The sequence below is a fragment of the Rhyacophila brunnea genome, unplaced genomic scaffold (assembly GCF_057557595.1).
Source record: "Rhyacophila brunnea isolate RB1 unplaced genomic scaffold, BYU_Rbru_1.0 scaffold_23, whole genome shotgun sequence".
Classification (NCBI taxonomy): Eukaryota; Metazoa; Arthropoda; class Insecta; order Trichoptera; family Rhyacophilidae; genus Rhyacophila; species Rhyacophila brunnea.
This window is the reverse complement of record NW_028232893.1, coordinates 21,855,425-21,872,149: the sequence shown is the minus strand read 5'-3', so window position 1 is coordinate 21,872,149 and position 16,725 is coordinate 21,855,425. Positions and strand designations below refer to the sequence as shown.

General features: G+C 35.7%; 2 protein-coding genes across 3 annotated transcripts in view; one reads left to right on the top strand and one right to left on the bottom strand.

Annotated features, from left to right (window-relative positions):
* LOC147069716 (ankyrin repeat and FYVE domain-containing protein 1) overlaps positions 1-16,725 on the bottom strand; it is a 111,960-nt gene that overhangs the window by 30,332 nt on the left and 64,903 nt on the right. The gene's annotated exons all lie outside the window — the stretch shown is intronic.
* LOC147069717 (uncharacterized) overlaps positions 86-16,725 on the top strand; it is a 71,670-nt gene continuing 55,030 nt past the window's right edge. For both annotated transcript variants that reach the window (XR_015071198.1, XM_085950703.1), the window contains exon 1: positions 86-241. The gene's annotated coding sequence lies outside the window, so the exon portion shown is untranslated. The remainder of the gene's footprint in view (positions 242-16,725) is intronic.

The window sequence follows — 16,725 nt, the reverse complement described above, 5'->3', positions numbered from 1 at the left end:
TACAAATCACATCGACGTGACAGTATCCGAACCGAGAAACGTCAAATCCATCTCGATTCGCGAATGATTTTCAAATTTCGAATTTAGTTCGTTCGCGACTCTGCCGCGTGGCTTGACGTGGTTTTTAATTTTACAAGCATCTAAATAATAATTACAAGACCGCGGAAAATTGACATTTAATTAATTACCGGTAAATAATGCAAACTGAAAACGTGTTTTTGTGGAATTTATAATCAGCAAGGTAAATGTTTTAATACTCTGTTTCTGTTCAAAATAATCACATTAGCGTGTGGTAAATAAATAGCATCGCAAAAGCGACGCAGTATGTGAAAAAGAAATTTGGCACTGTCAACAGGTGTGGCAATTGTATGTTTATTTATAAATAAAAAGGTAAGCTGACTATAAAAAACAATAAGATGCATACCTACCGAATAACTACGTATCATTTAATTTATAATTCGTGGTTTCTATCAGAAATTTATTTACATAGGTATTTTAAAAATCAATTAGGTATTGCCATAATGCACACAATCAGCTGTGCAACCATAAACAATAATTATTACAAATCGATAAAATTATTTGATTTTGATTCTTGGAGGCGCCGTGTGGCAGTGGCGAATGGTGCCTGTTGAGGTGGACAGGCTGTGGTAGATAATAATTGAAAGAAAAGTGCTAGGATGCCATATTTACAGTACTTAAATTTGATTTGAATAGAATTCGAGTTAGAACATTTATGCCATTTAGGCCGCGAGACTGTTTGGTATCGACCGGCGCACCAAAATGAATATTACAAAAAATTCATCTCTGTAAGCACCGGATGGCCCGTTAGGCTTAAATACCTACAGCATCGGCTCACGTGATAGTATGACGCCGGTTTTGCATACCCCTTCGGGACGTCACTGCCTTCACGTCTAAACAGGCCTAAATTGGCAAGACACAACAGAATATTATGAAGATATAAATGTAAAAGCCATCGCCATGGACCAAGGTTTTCAAGCCGGGTACCTTATGACGGTCAGGACATAAAAACCTAATAAACCAAAGCGCACCGACTGCCCTCAAATATTGAATGCGCGTTACATTTACAAGAAAAACTTTAAGGCATATCATTATTATTTTATTATGATAATATATAATATCTACTTTCATGTGTAAATTCTATGAACCAATTCATTCCTCCTCGTGTGTGCCGGCCTTTGGGTAAGTGCCGTCCCCGTTTGCCTGGCCCCACGGGACTTCAATAAGTTAAAAGCAACTGGCTAAAATCAATTTCTCGTAAAAGAAAATTCACATCGAATTTGAATTGAACCTACAAAACAGAATACCTACCTGATCCCTAGTTGGACCACCGATAAAAAATATATTAATGTTACATAATTATATAGTTCAGGTTTGGCAAACCTTTTTACGTACGCGTGTCAAAATTTACCAAATATTAGTTGTTTACTATCTGACGTGCCGAGCAGTTTTTCATAGGAGATAAATGAAAAAATAGTTATAAGAAATCTATTAAAAAGTTATAATTGAGTTCTTGAGTATTATTGTATTGAGTACTTAGTTTGGTTCTTTACGCAACAAATTAACGCTAGAATTGCTCCGATCAGATGAGGCATTCTCCCGCTACAGTGGTCTCAAGCATGTGTCGATCAAAATCAGAGGTTTGCGGCGCGGCTTCCCCCGCCGCTTGTTGAGGTCAGTGCGATTTAAATTAAACATAATGCTTATTCTTGAAGAGTATCTGAATGTCATTTTTTATACAATGCGATCTGTCATTTATGCATGGATTTCGTCGTTTCACCTCAGCTGGGGACGGTCTAAAAAGATCGTGACTAGGCGATGCGCGGATTGTAATGATTGATTGGACGGAAATATAATTTGTCATAAAAATTCAACATGCATCCATTTAATGTTCTGTTTATTGTTCTATTAGTAACAATAATAATATATTCATTGACATGTTTTCTTTTTCAAGTAAATGGGTAACGTTTTTTAGTCATCTTTACACGATTTAAGAATTAATACCCCCGTCGCCATCACGAAACAAATTGACTTGTTCACAGCTCGACTTTCGCTCTCCGATTGCCAGCGAGTCCAAAATTTCGTCACACCTATAGTTGAGAATTATTTGCCGTTTCACCTGAAGTATGCTCTTAAATATATAATATATATTTATTTGTACTTAGGGGTAAAAAAAATATTTTTTAAATTGTTACATATATTTTTTTATTCAACATAAATCATTCGCGTGCCATAGGTTCGCCATCACTGATATAGTTGGTCTTTCTGCGTCCTATTAAACATTGGCGGGTGGTGAATATAATAAAATTATATTACATAATATTATGAATATTTAAACGAATAGTACTTAAAACACTATAGGATTATAAATAATGCCTATATACAGCCGAAAATCACTTCCTGGCGTCCTCGGGTTACCACGGCTACAATAATTCGGAATTAGATTTTATAAATCGACATTTTATATTTGGACTAATGGAAAAAAAATATCAAAACATAGCCAACATTAATTGTAAGTAGGTACCTACCGAAAATGAAATCAGTAAATATCTCAGCAAAATATACGTAAAATAGCATGCTTAATATACCATACCTAATTTTCAATTGCAAAATTACCGAATTTCGGGACCAATTCAATACAATCCCGGGATTGGAAGCCGTAGTATGGAAGAATTGGTTAATATAAAAAATGTGGTTACATGTAAATTGTACGTAAAACATTTCACCGTCGCACAGTTCGTCGTGAGCTTTCTTATCGGAAAGAGATAACCGTATACTACACGGTCTGCAACGTTATTAGATTCAATATGAACATTAATTCAATTTTCATAGCTGATTTTGGCAAAATTCAGGAATTCAAGAATGAAAACCTAACCTTACAAATAATCCAGTATACCTATCGGCTATTATTTTGTTTGCTGCTTGCTGGCTTCGTGTACACTGTACACTGTAAACCGACAAGAACCGTGTTTCATTTAGACATGAATTTTATGTCAGCACTATACGACCCGAAGAAGTTGGACGGTGTATAATATACGGCCATATATTTCCGATACAACATTTCACGACGAACTGTATACGTACAAGTTTCAGGATACGAATAATGCATGACACGCATAGTTCAAACTGATTTATTTACATTTTCTTCATACACCAAACGAAAGAAAACCCGAATGTGGACAGGGAGAGTGTTTTCCCAGATGGCGCAATTTGACTGGCGGTACTGGTGACCACGTTGAGCCGTCCACATACACTCGCGGGTCGCGGCGTATCATCTCTCGCGCTCGCCAGACTCTAGAATATGCGCGTGTTGCGTCTTCGAGAAGCCTTTGGCATAAAGTATACTAAAGCGGGCTTGCGGGGCGCTCGCGCATATTCTATGTGAATCATCGAAAATACGACGTAATCAAATACGCCAGCGCACACTGGATTTGACGACGCATTGTGCCCGCCCGCCCCATGAGTCATCGTTGTGTGGCTTCTCAGCGGCACGAATTAATGAAAATACAACGTAGTCCATTCATTGAACACGGCAAACAAAATCACGCTCCTGGAAGCGTCGTCGATAGACGGGCGAGAAGGCATTATTTAATAACAGTGAACTCTTTATTTAGTTATTGCGTGTCCGATATTTCGCTGGTATAATGATGTCATCGTGAATATTAATTACAAGCCCCGAGAAATTTAATAATATTTTTATTGCTTTGTTATGAGAGACGCTGATAATAGTAATTATTTTGTGTTCCTTGAGCCCCTTATTACATAGGTGAAGGGTAATGCGCGGGTGGGAGGGGGCCTACTTCGTAGAGAGCGCACCGAGCAACGCTTTGGTGGGCTTTATGCCTTTGATGTCTGCCACCAGGCGGCGTTTTTTATTGCATTCAAAAAATAATTATGTCACCTAGCTTGTACCCTGCGAAGGATGTGTCTTGCCAGTATATCGCGACCTATTAAAACTCATATGAACCGCGTGTCATGATTGGGTTGTCAGTAAAATCGCGGCAAGACACGCACCATCTGAACAAGCTCTAATAGGATGGGTTTATATTCACTCGTAATTGCAATTTTTACTAATCTTAGTATGCAGCCTATTTACCAGTAGCGAAGGGTGAAGGTAGGCTGTTAAGATCCACCATAAATTACGCACACTAAACTTTGTTAGTCATACGTATTTGTTTTTATTGAACCCAAGACTACAATAATTTACAGATGATATCGGTAGTTTTTAAAAATCAATTAAACCCTGCCTAAACCAAATCATAATAGTTTTGGTATATTTTGGGCGATACGACAAAATTGTGCACAATTTTTCATTCATACTTATTTATTTTCGTTGGATTAAGAATACATAATATTACACATAATATTGTTGGTTCATTTTTTTAATATAGCCCTGCCTAAAACAAACTATAACAGATAAAAATATTATTCTATCTATAAAATATCCCGGGACCAGTCCCGGAATTGTCAAATTGTAATACCGAAATCCCGGGATCAGAATTTTGGCTCAGGTTTGGATTCCCTCAGGGAACTCAGAAATAATGGGAACTGAAATACATAACGGGTAAGGCGAAGCAGGTAACCGACTCGAGTGAGGAAGAATCCGGGTTAAACTTACACACGTGTTAAGAATACGTTTTACGTCGAATACTAAAAACTGCTCTCGGTTTATGCATTTACGCTCATTTAATGTTGGTGTATTACACACACTATTGCACGTGCATAATGCGTGCTTCATTTTTGTAGGACACTCACACATTCAAAACCCTGCATCAAGATGCGGTGTATTGAATATAGCCTATCGGTATTCTATTTATTATCTGTTCTGTGGATTCCCTAGTACTAAGCCCATTGTAAACAAGCCTTAAATCAGAAAAAGTACATAGCCAAATCAACGTTTCTGTGTCAATACAATAATAAATAAGTATAATATTATTATATTGTAAATAAGACAGGCGATGTATTATGTTTCGAGTTGTTTACGTAAACAAAGCGAGTATTCATTTATTGGAAGAGTTGTCGCGATATGTAGAGCAGAAGACCATGTGCTTGGCATAATGAACGATTCCTAAAAGGTCGCGCATTTCCGTCGAATCATTCCGCGGTTCGCTTGATAAATTCTTATAATTGCCCCAGTTTAGACTGTCAGATTAGAAATTAGCCTTGTTCTCGGCTAGATGCACTACTTATTCAATTGTGAAAGATCACATCATCTTCGTATTTGAACATTCTGTTTGAAATACTTTTGCGAGTTCAGCCTCGATAATCAGTAGACTTTATAGAAACAATATGATTAGGGAATCCAATCCCGGGATCCCGCACGTATGAATCCCGGGATTGGTAAACATAATCCCGAAACCTTCGGGATTGATTTTTTATCAATGACAATTGACAATCAATTAGTGTGTACAAAATTATGTTCGTGAAGTATATGTACCTGCACATGTCACAGGGGGAATTGCCGGATGCTCGCGGATAATAAATAACCATTTTTTGTTATTTTATCCTTAGAACATCAGGTTCTTTAATTCGTTCATTTAACAAAGCTCGACGCCACTGACGTTCTAGCACGCGAACGGCGTCTAACCGTCAGTGCCACGGACGTAATTCCGAAATCCCGGGAACGAAATTTTGGCTCGGGATTGGATTCCCTAATTATGATAGGTACCTTGTCTTGTTTCATCTTATGCCTGGTCCACACCGGCAACAAGTCGCGCGACAACTCGTTAAATTTTACGATTATTATCATAATTGCTTAAGAAATTTTACGATAATTATCATGCTTATCGTAAAATTTAACGAGTTGTCGCGCGACTTGTTTTCGGTGTGGCCGCACTTTTAGATATTAACATTTAATATAAGAATACCATGAAAGAGTACTGTTATAAACGTAGTCGTGTTTAAATTAAAAACAAATCCATATTTTGTACATCAGTAAAGCTATTCTTAACAGATAACACTATGAAACGTATCCGTTATTTTTATTGCTCCAAATTAACACGGAAGCAATTCCATACACAAGGCGGTTATCTACAATAATCGGTAATTCGTAATACGGCGAAAATTGAACTGTCGTGTGAAATATGTTTTTAGGGTCTATGACGATTTGGCACCGGACAACTGGACGCCACGGAATTCAAAAATAAATAGACGTTATGTACTTATAGGTACATTAAAAAAAATATTCAGTTTTATTATTTATATTTCAATGATTATATTATGATTTAATAGTTGGTGAGAATGTAAATATGCAGACGTAAACAATGATTTAATCGTGAATATGTTTAAGTTCCAACGAAAAAAGAGTTTTTTATTTTATATAAAGCCTTAGGCATGGTAATTCTCAATCCGCGATAAAGAATACATTATGTTAAGAGTAACATGAATTCAAACTACTAAGTAGTAGATAGAAACTGATTAAAATACCTCGTCTACGATAGTGCGGCGTCCAATTGTCCGGAGGCCAGTCGTCCCATTCCCGTTTTTTATTTGTGGAGCTCGTGCGGGCGTATCTATGGTTTTTCCATCCGAACTCCGAAATTTTGTATACAAACACAAACGTCAAACAAGAATTGAACATAATCTACAATTTTATTAGTCAATGAGATGTTGCAGCGATGCCACGGTGAGAATAATTCCATTAAGTACCCTCGGTCGATAGTAGAAAATAGTGAGAACATACAATTTTATTATTTGTTTCATATTAGTATGTATATACAATACAAAAAACAAGCTAAAACAATATACGGACATACAAAAACTATTTGAAGAGATCTTCACGTCCAAAATAAGGCGCCGATTTTTTTTTAAATACTATAAAGTTGACCATTGTGGCGCCCAGGTCGGACGGCCCGATGGACTCAAGAGCTGGTTGGACAGACTTGAGCAACTCTTCCCTCACGGAGCACATTCTCGGACATTCGTATGTGGCTTGCATCCTTTTGGTCGGGTGACAAGTCCAAGCTCAAAGAGCTTTGCAGCGAATTCACCATGGCCAGTCAAAAAGTGGTGTAGTGGTCAGGAGTCAATTTGGTTTTCTCTAATCGCCATTGCACATTAGGAAAAAACAAATATATATAATGTGTCAACCTTATCCAAAATATTTTGTTAAATACGTACCTACAACTTTTTGTTAATATAAAGGGTGTTTTTTTTAGAGGTATAGAACTTTGAAATGGAATAAAACAAAGATGACTTTTTATATTGACATGAAATTTACTTTATTCGAAAGATGCTCTTCTGGCATTATAATTTAAATATTACTTCTGGCACATGACCGCCACGGCTGGCTCGGACGTAGTCTAATCTGGAGGTCCAATTTTCGATGACTTTTTCCAACATTTGTGGCCGTATATCGGCAATAACGCGGCGAATGTTGTCCTCCAAGTGGTCAATCGTTTCGGACTTATCGGCGTAGACTAGCGACTTCACATATCCCCACAGAAAATAGTCAAGCGGCGTTAAATCGCACGATCTAGGAGGCCAATTCACGGGTCCGAAACGTGAAACTATGCGGTTACCAAACGTTTCCTTCAATAAATCAATTGTGGCACGAGCTGTGTGACATGTTGCGCCGTCTTGTTGAAACCACAGCTCCTGCACATCATGGTTGTTCAATTGATGAACGAAAAAGTCAGTAATCATGGCTCTATAGCGGTCACCATTGACTGCACCGGCCAGCATCGTTTTTAAAGAAGTACGGACCAAATATTCCACCAGCCCATAAAGCACACCAAACAGTCAATTTTTCTGGATGTAACGGTGTCTCAACATACACCTGAGGATTATCATCACTCCAAATACGGCAGTTTTGTTTATTGACGTATCCATTCAACCAAAGGTGAGCTTCATCGCTAAACAAAATTTGCTTATGAAAATCGGGATCAACGGCAATCTTGTTATAAAATAAATTTTCACAATTTGGAAGCGATGTTCAGGCGTCAGTCTATTCATGTTGAAATGCCAAACCAAACTAAACATAAATCACTTAACAGCTGACAAAATGGCCGCCAATTAAAAAAGTGCTGCCAGTTTAAAGTTCTATACCTCTAAAAAAAACACCCGTTATAAGGCCATGCATTTTCGGTACAACAGCTCACGTTGGACAGTGATAATTATGTCGAATTGCATACGTACAATTTTCCGGACATAACTCACATTGGCGTATACTCAAGGTTTGTTATCATTTGACACCGCACTTTACTTGGTCGGAAACAAAACAATAGCATTGCATTTAAATTGTTGTCGAATTCGGAATAATGAAAATTAATAATGCATCCTCAATCACACAATTTTATCACTTTTTTGATTTTAGTAATTATACACTACGATATAATAACAATAACCGGTAACTCGGGAAGTAATTAGCATGTGGGTATTTAATTGAGCGTAACAAATAAAATCAAACAGTATGAAAAACGTATCCAGAATTGACCCAGGCCAGTGACGTTGACACACATACCAATGAATATGCATTCGTAAGTGTAGAAGTGAATTATTTAGGGAAATATTCGTGCTCAAGCAGTGTTGCCATGTTTACTGAAATTTCAGTAGATCTACTGAAATTTTGGTCAGGAAAAGAAGAAATTAAGATATTTGTGATGAATAAAAGTCACTTTTTACAAGATTTTTTAAAAGACACTTATGAGATTATGTCAATATACACGCTTTCACCAAACACAATCGTTGAATTTTATACATTTTTGTCATTCTAACGATATTTTGAAGAAATCTACTGAATTTTGAAAATTTTAGTTGGCAACACTGTGCTCAAGCATGAATTTAATCGCCGTCCTTTGGCTCGTGTCAATACTTACCAATAACCAACGGGAAAAGAAAAATGGCAAACATTTTATACAAATAAGTACACCCGTTCTCGTGACTTGACAAATGCCCGCAAGCGAAAAGTGAATTTGACAAGTCGTGGGATTTAGTCTTTGGGTATATTGAGAAAATTGCATATTATAGTCTTCTAGTACAAGGAACCTAAAAATTCAAACTTATTTATTTACATATAAATATGTAGTGAACTAATAATTCAAACTACGAATTCGAATGGTGCAATTCAAAAATATTGGTAGGTATTATATTTTCAGAAACGTCTTTTGGGTTGGAGGAGGGGTGGTGATTGGGATTTTAAATACCCAGTGTATTAGTTTCAATCCGCGAACTTACTAAATATTAAAGCTTATCTGGCTACTACATCAACCACTCTAAAAACGTTTCAGAAATGCCACGAAGTGTTTTAATATTAGACCTTCATAGGACAGTGGACAGACAGTCCTGGATTTCGATAGTTCTGGAGCTCAAAGGTAATATTGCCGTTTCCGACAAGTTCGGGCTTCAAAATACAAGAAACATTCTCAAAAGGAGGGTAAAGAATATGTTGACATAATATGCTCCAAACCAATTTTTATATTTAATAAAAAAATCTTTTTAAATTCTCAATACCTACCTACCCATAATTTACGTGTTGTTTTTATTTACGTTTATTTATCAGTCCATTTTCATTGGTGTTTCCCAACATGGCGTACGCCCCACCGGGGAAATTTGAATGTTTTGGGGGGCAAAAAGGTTGTCTTGAAACTCATTTGAAGACAAAGCATAGCACAAGGATCGGACTAATTTTCTTCCGAGTTGTGCATGTAACATATAGATAAATATATATATATATATATATTATTTACTTGTAATAGTAGGTATTGCCTGTGTGCATTTTTTATTTGAAGCAAATTATTTGTTTCCAGAATTTATTAGGTAGGTATTTAACTATACAATTTTGATAGGGGTCATGGAGATTTTTGAAGCGTTGTAGTGGGGCATGGCACAAATAAGGTTGGGAAACACTGCTTTTCAACTAAAATCAGGGTTCCACTGTTTGTATATTGAATTTGTTTGAACTACGGCCTAGCTAGGCATTAAGCCCTGCAGTCCTTCAGCTTATCTTTGTATGCTTATCAAGTACATATTAATAAGCATGCATAATGAATGGCTGGGAATGCATTTGATAAACATTTGTTTATCCATTGTTCGTATCAATCTAATCGACTGGAATAATATGTATCATTATCGCTCATTGTTTCAAACTTCATTCTAACAGATATTGTCGTCTGAGAATGCCATAGGTACGTAAAATAGCTTTTCAATTCAGTTTAAATTCAACCTTAAAGTAGGATGCATCGACTGCATTCAATCACTGTTGACAAGTTATTGTCTAACTAAAACATAATCTGCGATATACCTATATGTATTATATTAATTACCTTCTAATAAAATTAGTTTAAATATGAAAGATGTCTATATGAAAATGATCCCGCCGTTCCATAGCACTAGTTTCCACCAGGGTCTAAAAACATTCTAAACTACAAAAAGTCTGAACCGGGGCAATTACGTTATTATCTACAAGCTTATTGCTTCCCGTGGTAATTTTCAAGCAATAGCAAATAAGTAGTTATCTGTTGTGACCCAGAAAGGGGGTACGATCGAAATAATTACAGTTTTTAACAGCAATGTGCCGTTTTATTATTTCCCAATAAAGAGATTTGCGGCAAATTGCTCAAGAGAACGACTGCATTTAACCAAATAACAATTAAAATACCGTATGTATGTATTATTTGAAAAACGAAACGCCAGAAACGTGTTCATGAATTAGTGTAGATTAGATAAACAAATTAATAGCATGGCATGTCCAAAATGTGTTTGTACTGTTCCTTATCGTGAGGATTTAAATAATTAAATTTGATTTTCGCATGCAAAATACCGCCAATTGTGTTTCATCAGTTTCCGGTATACACAATGTAATGAAAACTGGGATGATGTCTGTCGATAAAACAATTCACTACCAACCAGTGGCGAAGGGCAGATAACTGTGGACATCCTACTCAAACAATTTCCATTAAACTTTATCTGTCATACTTATTTGTTTTCATTGAACTAAGAATACAAATAATTGCAGATGATATTAGTTAGTTTTTTTAAAAATCAATTAAACCCTGCCTAAATTAGTAAGTATGTTAAACCACAATCGATAAAAATATTCTTCTATCTATAAAACATCTAAATTTTAAAGGTTTAATGGCATAATTTTAGATATTTTATAGATAAACGAATATTTTTGACTATTATCTACTATGGCTTGGATTAGGCATGGTTTAATTAAATTTAAAAAACTAACAAACAATACAAGAAATGAAAATATAATTAATATTAAATTATACAGGTTTTTAAAAAGGTTTGTCGATAGCTATTTCCGTCGTAACACCATTATCAAGACCTTGATAATGGTATTACAACCGAAATACCTATCGACAAACCTTTTTAAAAACCTGTAGAGAATTTAATATTAATTATATTTTCAGTTCTTGTAAAATGGAATTCTACCAAGTAAATGCTAACTCAATTAATAACAAACAATATGTATGGCAGACAAACAAAGTGTGCATTATTTTTGTCGGGTCTCCAAGGCTAGGGATTGCAATACCGGTTTTCCAGTATTTATCAATACCGAAATACCGGTTTTAAAAATCCAAATTACCGAAATTTTCGGTATTAAGAAACCACTGATACTACTGATACTGAGATACTGATATTATCTCGAATTAAAAAACATCCGTGACAAATGTTAAATTATTCTATAATAACATTATTGATGATTGTACAAGTGTTGAATTGAAGAAGCTTTTCCTGCACCCGTGCTTATTTACACAATAATTCTACGATATTGTGATTAATACATATTTTTAAATGTCACCATAATAAATGTAGGATTATATTATATGGGTACGTTATAATGACCAAAGTAAATTCTCCGTGGTGCCCTGAATTTTTTTTATCGCGTTGCTATTTATCGTAAGTTGTCGTATTGTTGGCCTGCTTCATTCAGTTGTATGAAAAAGCCAATTCCTTGCCCCTCTTTTTATTTAATACCTCTATGGTAAATACGCACTGACAACAAATCCAGTTACCCATTACTGAATGTGTTAAGTAATAGTAGAATATAAGTTACTTACTACGGGTTTTTAAATATTAAAAAAAATGATTTTGTACCTAATCCTTTGCTTAGGTAATAAGGTTCTTTTATTGTATTAAATTGCTATAATATAAACTATAACTAACTTTATTCGCTGTCAGTGTATATTTGTCATTGATGACTGCGCATAGTGCATGAAGATGGCGAAAGGCGACAACCTGGTCGCAAAAAAAAATCAATTGGAATAGTACAAAACTCTATATAACATTCTCCACTGGACTATATTTTGTTAGTATCCGAATCGTCGATCAATAACCCTTTTGTGACTTTTTTGGGTTATGTTTTTACCAGTGACGTCCCTAGGCAAAATGCCGCCCTTAACCCGGCCTTAAAATGCCGCCCCCTTTCATTTTTAGTCTCAAATTGTATGCAAAATTCTTAGCTGTATTCGTAATTCTATTATATTAAACTAGCAAATGCAACAAAATGAGATAGGTACATAATTATCATCTACTGCGGATTAGAGTATTTCTACGAAACATACTCTCAGACAGCGATGGTTTTAGGTACGTGGAGGTCTGAGACACCGACAAGTTTAGAGGTCCCCTTGTGATTTCTTTTAACAAATATGTCAGTACTCAGTAGGTACTTTCTAACGATGGAAAATGCAACTGCTTTAAAAATTTGATATGTTTAATTTTCCGCCCTTAATCAACGCATAGCCAGCCTACCCCCACAAGCCGTCACTGGTTTTTACTACTATGTTTAACTATATCGATTAAACTTATCATGTTATATTATAATTTTACTAATTCTATATAAAATTATAATTATCAGACTATTCTTCTTCTTCTTTCACCATGTCACGACCCAGCATTGGGGCATAGGGCAAGCAAAAGTTCGCGCCACTAGTTTTGTATATTATTTTATTATATTGTATTATGGCGCATTGCCAAACACATAGCTGTAGTGGCATAACAATCTTTTCTAATAAATAAATATGTGTTAAGTCATATTTGTGGGCATTCGTATTCATGCACGTAACAATAGACTATTTCTCTCTCTGCATCGAGTACTTAAGTCAAGGAAAGAATGAGAAAATTCACACGTTGACAAGCCAAGAATCGAATACGATAATAAACAAACGTGCAGGTCTCAAGCTATTTCAGAGGGATTCACTATACCGCGTGTAAAAAAGTTTAACTTCAAAATTGTATGTAAATATTGAGGGGAAAAAATGTAATTATTTCGTTGTGAAAATTTGTCGCTAAACAGGCTCACATTTAGGTACTTCATTATAAATTTAATAATTAACTTAAGTGGTATTGCTCTATTAGAATGCTGGGTTAAAATAATTATCTATTAAAAACTAGTTTTAATAAATGGACCGCGTTTGAAGTAGGTAGGTATCTGCATGGCATGACAGCGACACAATTATTAATACAGACAGGGTTCGAAATTGACCGGAGCGCCGTTCCGGTTCATAAAATCTCCAAAATTATCGCTCCGTCTTGTGGAAAAATTATTTTGATAAATAAAAAATCGAACACTTATTTTTATAAAATGCATATAAAATTAGATATCTATGAATTCATATAAGTATATTATCTGTGGAAATATTTTCGTAAAATTATCGAGCGCGTTGGAATTGATTGGAAACTCCTAGGATGTTGGCTGAATGAAACCACACTACGACATAAGGGAACACCTTTTCAAGACGAGATCAGTGCTTACCTAACAAAATGGTCATATTTTTACCACAACGTGGTAGAAAATGCACGAATTTTACTATCCACCAAACCAGTTCATTATAATAGTTACCCTTCAAATAGCAATACAGTGTTCTTCAACTTTTTAACACTCGCGGCCCGGTGAACATAGGAGAAATATTTCGCGGACCGTTATTAGCCAGAAATAATATCTAACCATTAGGTGTAGATAGAGTTTTATTTATTAAATCTTCTGCATTAACATCCGTTCGATTTTTCTTTTTGGTTTTTATTACTGACATAGATGAAAAATTCTTTTCACATAAATAGAAAGTCGAAAAAATTACCGATAATCTGATCTTTATAATTCAGAGATGGATATTCTTTATCAAGGGATATCCGAAATTGAGACAATGATTGAATGATTTTATGTCTGGACACCAGAATGACATCAGAAGATAGCTCGATCAGCTTTTCTTTCTCACGAGGATCAAGTGCGCATGATTTAATATCTTCCAAAAAGGTATTATTTAATCCAGAGTTTAGAGGTCTTTACGTAGATTTTAATTTTCAGAGAACTTTTATTAAAGTTTTCAGCTAACGCTTTTAAATGTCGGCTTATGATGTTGAATATGACTTTCTGGTTAATATCAGCAGCATTCAAAATTTCTAGCAGCATTTCATCTAGTGAGAATTTCCCGAATCGTGTAGCGATATAGTCGGTTGATAGTATGTTGAAAGCTTTCGCGGACCGGCGTCGGTCCATGGACGACCGGTTGAAGAACACTGGCCTAATAGCCCGGTAATAACTTGGCTATTTTATATTAGGTCATGGGGGGTGTAGATGTACCTGGAAAAATGCAAAGGTCCGCGTTAAAAGCGACGAAACGTGTAGCAGGAGAGGTACGCACAGTACTCAGTCGCGCCGGCTAGATGTGAACTTTCCGTACTCCGTAGTGAGTCGCTTTCTGTCGCGCCTTGCACCTCCAGCGACTGCGGTTAGTGATTGTGTCTGCGCGCAGCCTAAAATACACTTCAAATGGAAAACGATGATAAAGACATTTTAAATACGTCATCGTGATAGATGAAAACATTCTGTTGCATTGTTGTAGGATAGTATTTATCACAGAACATATTATTAAATATAATTCCGATAAGCAGAGTTTTGAATGTGTGAATGTCCTACGAAAATGAACCACACATTATAGACGTGCAATAGTGTACGTTATACACCAATATTATAACGAGTGGCAGTGCAAAAACTGAGAGCAGTTGTCAGAACGAAGGACAAGCGTATTCTTGACAGGTATTCAAGTTTATCCCATAGTCTTCCACACTCGAAATCGGTTGCCTGTTACTCCACACTAGGGAATCCAATCCCGAGCAAAAATCTGGCGTGTGACATGTAACACATAATTTATTTTTTTACACAAAAAAACACTCGATTCGATTCGAACCACCGATCGTTCGGTTATCAGCCGAACGCGCTACCTTTACACCACCGTATGATACTGCAATCGTGACGATTATACAGTATAATATTATAGTTTATAATTGTTCCGTTGCCTAGGCAGCGAATTTATTATTGGCGGCCATTAGCAATTCCTTACGTAAATAAACTATTAAACGTCATAGTGGCAGTTGTTACTTTAAAAATAAAAAAAACGATAAATAATTATATAATTTAGTAATATAAGTTAAAGTGTATAGAAATAAACCAACGGCGTTCCAATAAGCGGCTTCCTTTTTCTTGAGTGTGTAATTTAACAAGATAATTAAGAGCTAGTCGAAGAATCTAGTTCATCACAAGTTTTGTTTTTGTATTGTTACGCCAAAGTATAACTTATATTGCGCGTACATAAGTACACACACCGATTTTTTTAGGTTGTCCGGGTTTTTGTTGCTAAATCCCGATTTTTTTATTATTTCTTCTTTCGACCATGTCCGATCCTGATAGGATCATTATGGGCCTCCACAGAGTGGAGGTTTGCATTAACAGATTTTATTTTTACGGGAAATGGATGTGAGCCACTTGCTCAACCTATTAGGTCCATACCCTGACTCATACACAAATTGAAGAACAATATGTGTACTTGCTAGACCCATGATTCGAACCTGGGACCCTCTACTCTATAGGACGGCGTTTAAGCCACGTGGTACATGGTAAAAATCCCGATTTGATAAAATAATTATCCGGCAACGCTGATTGCAGGTAATTCAAATGGTAGTCGGTCCATGAGCCATTTTTCAAGTATTACTTTCATGACATATTTGGGCAAGGGTCTTTTCAATTCAACAATTAGATAATACAATATTGTATGAATGATTTATGTCGTTTTGTTTTCAATGGGCACGTGTTCAAATTCTTAATCATAGAATAAATAAATTAACAATAGATAGCCAGCTCTCTGGTCGCCGACGGATGGATAATTGAGTTGTATTTTTTATAGTGATTAATCGAAATATTCAGTCGGTTTACACTGAGACAGCAGCTAGATAGATTCTAGGTTCCTCGATTAATCTCGTCAAGTATACTTTACTGTACAATAATTCGTCGGTGTTTTGTAAAAAGGGCGAATTAACCAAAATGCTATTTTACAGGAGGAGGATTTTTAACTATTGACATTTATTTGTTTATTACCTGTAGATGATTATAAATATCTAACAAGCTTAAAATAAAGCTTAGAAAGAATACTGTGATTATATTATTATTATTATATAATATTTTAAAAGGCCTAATATGTCACATTTGCTTTTTATTTCGTAATTTTAATTAATTTAATTTTAGTCGATTATCGTTTTTAAGTACTTTCCTGTGGAGATACAAATTCGCCATTTTTACACAACAAAGCTAGTGGGGTACATATTATATTTTCATTAAAATCTCGATTTCGCCAAGATGGTTGACTCGCCGTTTTTACAAAACAACGACGCTATGTTCTCGAGCCAAGTGAAGAACTGAGGAATGTTTTCGATTCTATTTAACCAGCAGTCACTATCCTTTGCCAATCCGCCTTCCCCATGCATTGA